The sequence below is a fragment of the Phyllostomus hastatus genome, unplaced genomic scaffold (assembly GCF_019186645.2).
Source record: "Phyllostomus hastatus isolate PE091 unplaced genomic scaffold, TTU_PhHast_1.1 phas_scaffold_21, whole genome shotgun sequence".
NCBI lineage: Eukaryota > Metazoa > Chordata > Mammalia > Chiroptera > Phyllostomidae > Phyllostomus > Phyllostomus hastatus.
In genome coordinates this window covers 44,938,306-44,945,062 of record NW_025334017.1, presented here as the reverse complement: position 1 = coordinate 44,945,062, position 6,757 = coordinate 44,938,306, and positions in this window count along the sequence as shown.

The window sequence follows — 6,757 nt, the reverse complement described above, 5'->3', positions numbered from 1 at the left end:
AATGTCAAGGAAGATCCAGAATATTTAATAAGGAAGGTGTCCGAGGCCATTTGTGCCTCACGAAGAGCCTTGAGATAGAGAACACATTCAGAACCTGTCAGAGTCACGATCAGCCGAGTGTGACTGTAGGAAATAAATGTTAACAGCAGAAAGAACAGAAGCATCATGCCTCACGCAGCAAGTGTGCCTTGCACACACATGCCGGGCAAAGCCCTCCATCGGGCGCCCGAGGTCCAGAGGAGGAGGCAGAAGAGCCTCTTTCCGCGTGGATTCGCTAATTTAAATTGAAACGTGCTCTCCCGGTAGCTGGTTATTTGTGGCAGCGCTGACACCCACTGCAGACGGTCTTTCTAGACGAAGGTGGTTCGTGTGAACCGTACACAGGGTCCTCCTATTGGCCGTGAGGAAGGACGGCCCTCCAGGTGAGAACCCGGCTGCGCTGCCCTTAGCAGTGACCACAGCTCACACCTGACACACATCTTCTGCCTGGGGGTTGACACAGAGGGTTGCAAAGAGCTGAGCGTGAACACACAGACACAGCGGAACACGGGGAGGTAGGAGGTGGGCCGGGGCAGGCCGGCGTGGGGCGGGGTCCCTGGGGAGGGCCGAAGCCCCGAGTGGGCTCAGGTGAGCAGCTCTGCACTCTGGTTCCGTCCTCTGCTCTGGGCTGTGCAACCTCGAACAGGTCAGTGACCCTCTCTGAGCCTCAGCTTCCTCATCGACAAAAATCCCCTGTGACGATAAGCATCACCCCCCTTTTGTAGAGGCTCTCTCTCCAGGGGTCAATAATAGGCATCCGAATACTGATCAGAGGCTCCTCAAGCATACCCTTCTCACTGCTCTCCGTGCGGGTGAGGCTCTGGAGGGCGTGTCCTGGGTTTTACTTACCTCTGCATTCCCTGGCACTGCAGGAAAACTGAGAACCACAGCCACTCCTTAACAAACACCCCTTAATTGAAGTAAATGAGATAAAATTGGACTGAACTGATAATATCACGCGATACGATGAGAACACAATAGAAGACACCATCCTTTTCAAGGCTTTCCTTGGTGTCTGTAGAAATATTGCAGAAATGGGCGCAGGAGGGAGAATGAAGTACACTGAACGTCATTAACTCAGTAACAGACGGGGAAATAGGATTATTACTTGCATTTTGTGGGTGAGAACCCGGGGGTCAGAACAGCACAGTGACCCGCCCACCAGGACCAGGAGGAAGCCAAGCCTGGGGGCGGGGGAAGGAGCCCACAGCCCTCTCCCTTCCTGTGGCCCCTCCCCTCTTTCTCAGCCCGCCCCCTGCTCATTGGGGTGGGGGCGCCCCACTAGCTTCCATTCCACCCGTGTTCCCTCGGCCACACGGGCCCGGCGGCACGCACCAGGACCGTTTTCATCTGCAGCCTGTGAGCCTATGTTTGAAAAACATAATTTATGCTCCCAGTCAGACCAAACAGAAAACACAACTGTGTGTTTAAATACTAATTAACCTTTCACAGCTCTGTGCTCCTCTCCCCCCCCCCCCCACTGTCTCTCTCTCTCTGTCAAAGCAAAACACGGTCAACCTGTAGGACAGTCGTTGCCACGATTCCTTTCCTCGCCTCCACCCCTGGGGCTCTGCAGCACACGGCCGTGTCCACCTCTGCACTGGACCTAAAAGCCCTTAGGAGGAGGCGGTGACCACCGGGTGGTCACTGATGAGCTTTTCTCTCGGCATCAAGAATTCCAAGCTCATTTAGACTCCACACCTAGTAATGCTCAATGCACCCAACACTTGGTTTTCCTTTCGATAAAAGAAGAGATTCGTCTTAAAATTTCTGTCCCTTCCCAGGGTCCCCCAGTGCCGTGCACGGTGTTTCTTCCCCCCCCCCCCCCCCGTGTCTGGCATTGGGTCTCAAAGGGCCTGTGCCTGTACGCAGGTGATTCAGACATTCCAGCAGGTGGAGCTAGAGAGCAGACAAACTGGCAGGGGGGCTGGTGAGGTGACGGTGGCCCTGGAAGAAGCTGCTCCCTGGGTTCTGACCGTCCTAACAGGAGCCGGTATTGTCTTCACAGTGCGAATCACTGCCGTGATCGGGGTTCGGGGCGGAGGGGGACGAACCCCTGTGAAGCAGCTCCCCCCAGTCCTGAAAGACGGAGGCGAGACCGCAGTTTGCTCCTTGCGCTCGGCCCTGGGGACATCCCACGGGAAGGGAACGTTGGTGAAAGAGACAGATGCCCCCCCCAGCGTCACGGGTCATCACCACACTCTTATGTAAGGACTCAGCCCTGGGTTCGAGTCCTGGGTGTTCTCTGTCGTGTGTGGGAATCTGGACCCAAATAAGGCCAAGATAAGAAGATGTGAGCACGTGTGATGGCTCTTACACTTTCTTAGTTTCAACCATCAGTTGTTTTTAGGGCAGTTTTAATTTTTAAAAGCCGAGAATCTCTTACAGAGTGCGTCTCTGTACACAAGCACGTCCCCTGTCACCCACGTCTGACCAGACACGGCGGGCACAGTCCCAGGAGGTCCACGGCGTGTTCCGGCTCCCTCGGTTCCCACCTCCCGCTCCTCCGCCCCCGGGCCAATCCCAGGACACCCCATCACCTTTACTCGCCACGCCCCCCCACCCACCACCGGCTGCTCCCCAGACTCCTCCTTTTCGGTGACTTGACGCCGTGGACGGTGTTTCCTAGGATGTGCCACCATTGGGGTTTGCCTGGAGGTTTCCCCAGGACGAGGCCGTGGTGCTGGGTTTTGAGGAGGAAGAGTTAGGTGCCGTGTCCATCACCTCTCAAGGGCACGCGATCAACACGATTTGTGGCGGCTGGTGTTTGACCTTGACCGCCTGGCCAAGGTCGTGCCCGTCGGTGTCTCCACTGTCGAGACTGTCCCTCTCTCCACGCTGCGCTCTCTGAAAGGAAGCCCTCCTGTGCAGCCGACACCCACGGGCGGTGAGCCCCGCGTTTCCGTCTCCGCTGGTGGAGTGTCGCTGTAAACCATTTGAAAACTGTCTGCACGGACCCGCGAACATTTATTTCATCCTTTGCATTTTAATCCAGTGCCACTCGGTTTTCTTGCTCACGCTGCTCCTCCAGCTTCGGCCATGGAGCGTTCCTTCCAGCGGCCCCTCCGCGCCTGGGGCCCTCGCCCTCCGCGCCAGCTGTGACTGGTTTGTCTCTGAGCATTTGGGCTCCCCCCCAACCTTCCTCCAGCCTGACTTCCTTTCCTCCCTTTCTCCCCCCTTCTCTCCTTCTCTCCTGCCTTTCTGGCTGCTTCCCTTTCTTTTTTTAACACGTTTTTATGCTAGGACACCCGAGACGGCGAAGGGAGCCCCAGCCTTCGGGTGCTCCCAGGTGAGGAGACAGACGGCAGGAACATCGGTCCGCTACAAGGCTGCACACTGCACGGCCGCGGGGGAGGCCCCAGGAGCGACAGAGCCCTAGGGAGAGGCACCGGCCAGGCCGCAGGCCGCGGTGTGCCGCTGGTCGGGCCCCGGCCAGAGGGGGAATGGGAAGCAGCTGAGTGAGAGGCAGCGGGGCCAGGCGGAAAACGGTGACAGGATTCTGGGCAGGAAAAAGATGTCTGTGCAAAGAAGCCAGGATGACAGCTGTCTCGGTGCACTGGGGACGCAGCCAGTAGCTAGTGGCTAAGAGCGGCTGTAAAACAAACTAACAGGAAGAATGGCGTATCAGAGTTCCCCGGAGAAGCAGGATCACAGGGTGTGTGTGCGCGGGTGTGTGCGTGCGTGTGCACACCATATGGCTGGCAAGTCCAAGTGCTGGAAGGCAGGCTGGCAGCTGAGCCCGGGGAAGAGTTGTGGCTTCAGTCAGATTGCAAATGCGGCGCCAGCAGCATTTCTCCTTCCTTGGGGGAGGTCTCTCTTTCTTCTCTTCTTGCCAACTGATTAGTCCAGGCCCACCCATGTTATGGAGAGCAATCTGCTTTACTTACCCTGTCTTCTGATTGAAAAGTTAATCTCATCTAAAAACTGCCGTCAGGGAAACATTGAAAATGCGTACTGTTTGACCAAAGTTCTGGGTGCGGTGTCCTAGCTGTATCGAGGCATAATTAACCAGTGCAGGTGGGATGAGGGGAAGATACCAGGTGGGCTCCGTGGCCCAGTGGGCGGGCCACCCCGCTGGACTTCCCTCTCTCGCCTTTCTTTCCAGGGTCCGGGCCCCCCCCACTGCTCTCCCAGGCCTCCTGCCCTCAAACAGTCTCCCTCCTGGGCCCCACTTGCCCGCCTGGCAGTGAGTCACACGGTGCCCACCACGGACGGCCTCCCGCTGCTTTCCTTTGAGGCGGAGCAGGCTCTCTGAAGCCAGTGGGGGCAGGGGGGGCTGGCGCTGGCGTGCTCTTCCCGCCGCCTCTGCTGCTGCCGCTGAGCCTCGGGGTTGTAAGGAACAGGCACGGGGTGCCCGCCCTCACCCCACCGCATTGCAGGGAAGGGCACGGTGCTGAGTCTGGTGCCTCCCCGTCCCAGTTCTGCCCTGAAACCTCCTTCGAGGTCGCCTGGCAGTCAGACACGCTCCAACACGCTGGGGGAGGAGGGGGCCGGGGACGGCCCCAGCGCTGCCTCCACTGACCGCAGGGCCTCGGCCCACGCACGGCACCTCCCGGCCGGCCTCTGCCCCTTTTTCTCTGGGATTGCCGTTTCTCCCCCGCCGGCCTCTCGTCAGTGTGCTGTGAGGACAAGGGGAGGAGCAGGGGCCAGTTTGCTTGGCAGTTTTCAAAGGATTGTTTAATCATATGCTTTGCTTTTACTGGTTCCTCCGTCCCTCACCGAGAGTCTCAGCCCCGGGACCCCGCCCCCACCCCCCCGCCCCAGGGTCCACCGGGACGACTGAGGGAAGGCCCAGGCTAATGCGTGTCCCGCGTTGTCCTGAGCGGACCTTCCGCCTCCGGCCCTCCACGGAGGCTGTTGTTGGCGATGCGCTGGAACTTTTCAGGTTCACTGAAAGAATAATTTGGAAAACAATTCATAATGGTTAAAATGCCTCTTCCCAATTACCCCACTTTCACAGACCCTGGCGGTTCATTCTTTGTCACCATAGCAACCCACAGCCTGTGACAAGAGTGAACAGCATCCGGGCGGGACTGGGGGCGGACAGCGCAGCCACGTGGGGGACGTGGGCCCTGTGCCACCAGAACCTTCTCACGGGCCCTGGGCACCCCGACACCTGGGCACTGCGGCCATCCTTTCGTAAAATCTTGCAGCTACAGACTGGATACATACCAAAGTCCCCCAACACCAACCGGTCAGTAGGAGCATATTGGACATGTGTCCAGAGGGGAACCCCAGCCCCACACTGGGCCCTAGCCCGGGGACCGAAACTACCACGGTGGGGAAGGCCACACGAAGCTTCTAAAGTTTCACCCCACCCCCACCAGCCACGACAATAAACAGCAAACAGCAACCGTCCCTGGTGGGGCGTGGAAAGCCCTCCCACGTCCGCTGAGTGTCTGGGGGGTGCACATGCAGGCACACCGCCGAGAGGGGCGCACCGCCATGGCTGAGCAGCGCAGTTGGGGTCGGCACAGAGACCCCACGGCCCCCACGGCCGGAACCACTGCCTCTCGGGCCCCGGAGACAGAGCCGCCGCCCCTCCCTGCAAGGCACTCACTCCCCTGGGAAGATGGCGGGCCTGCCCCCTCCGGAGTCGAGGTGTTGAGTCAGGAGCACGGGTTCCCCTGGGATGACTGGAATCGTCTTTTGTGCCGAAGAGAACCCGAAACAGGCGGTTTTTCTTGCTTCCTTCGATTCAGTTCCTTCCCCCGTCTCTTCTGACCGAACCCGGGGCGGGCAGCCCGGCCTCCCGGTGGCAGCTGTCTGTGCAGAGAGGTTCCCTTTGAGCTAAGCATTCCCTTTCCTGAGGATTAGACACAGATATCGTGGTGATTAGATTATGTAACATTTTTTAAAAATGCGCCTTGGAACTGTGGTGCTAGAGGGAAGGGAAAGCCAGAGGTCCGGGCAGCTAGCTCTGCCTGGGAATTATAACAGCGCTCCTCCGAGGACCCCTCGCGGCCCAAATGCACTGGAAGGTATGGACACGTGGACCAGTGCTGAGCATGGCCAGAGATGCCAGGCTCCATGGTTGGCACACAGTAGGTGTCATGGGTTGAGGCGTGCCTTTCCCCTCACACAGCGGGGCCGCTGCTGAGCCCGGGGGGCTCGCCGGAGGGGACGGAGGGCCCCATCACGGGGACCGGCCTGCGGGACCCTGTGGACTTGTCCCTCAGCTCCACCTCCCCCCCCCCGCCCCCCCCCCCAGTGCAACTTTAGTGCCGCCTGCCCTGTGCTTGATTCTGTGCTTGATTCTGTACTTGATGTATATGCCTGTGCTTTAGCCACACGAGAGTAAGAGCGTCTCTCTCTCTCTCTGTTCCCCCCCCGCCCCCCGCCGGACACCATTAGAGAACAAGTGGGTTAGACCCCAGTGCTGTCCGCCCATGGGATGCCGGTCACGCTGGCTGGCCTTTTGAGTGAGAGCGAGCGTATCTGGTCAGCGGGGAAGCCCGTGCTGACCGGACTAACCGGGTCCCGGCGTGTGGACCGAGGCAGCTGCTCTCTTGGAAGGAGGTGACTTTGATTTGGCGGGTGTGCGTTTCCCGCTGGACCTTCCCAGCACAGCCCAAGGTGAATACGGACATCCCCTCCACCCAGGTGGGCCCCGAGGTCGCGCATCTCCGTCCAAGGTCACTCACTCAGGCAGTGAACCGGAAAGCCAGAATCTGAACCCAGATCCGTGTCACTCCCAGCAGCTCTGACCATCTCACAG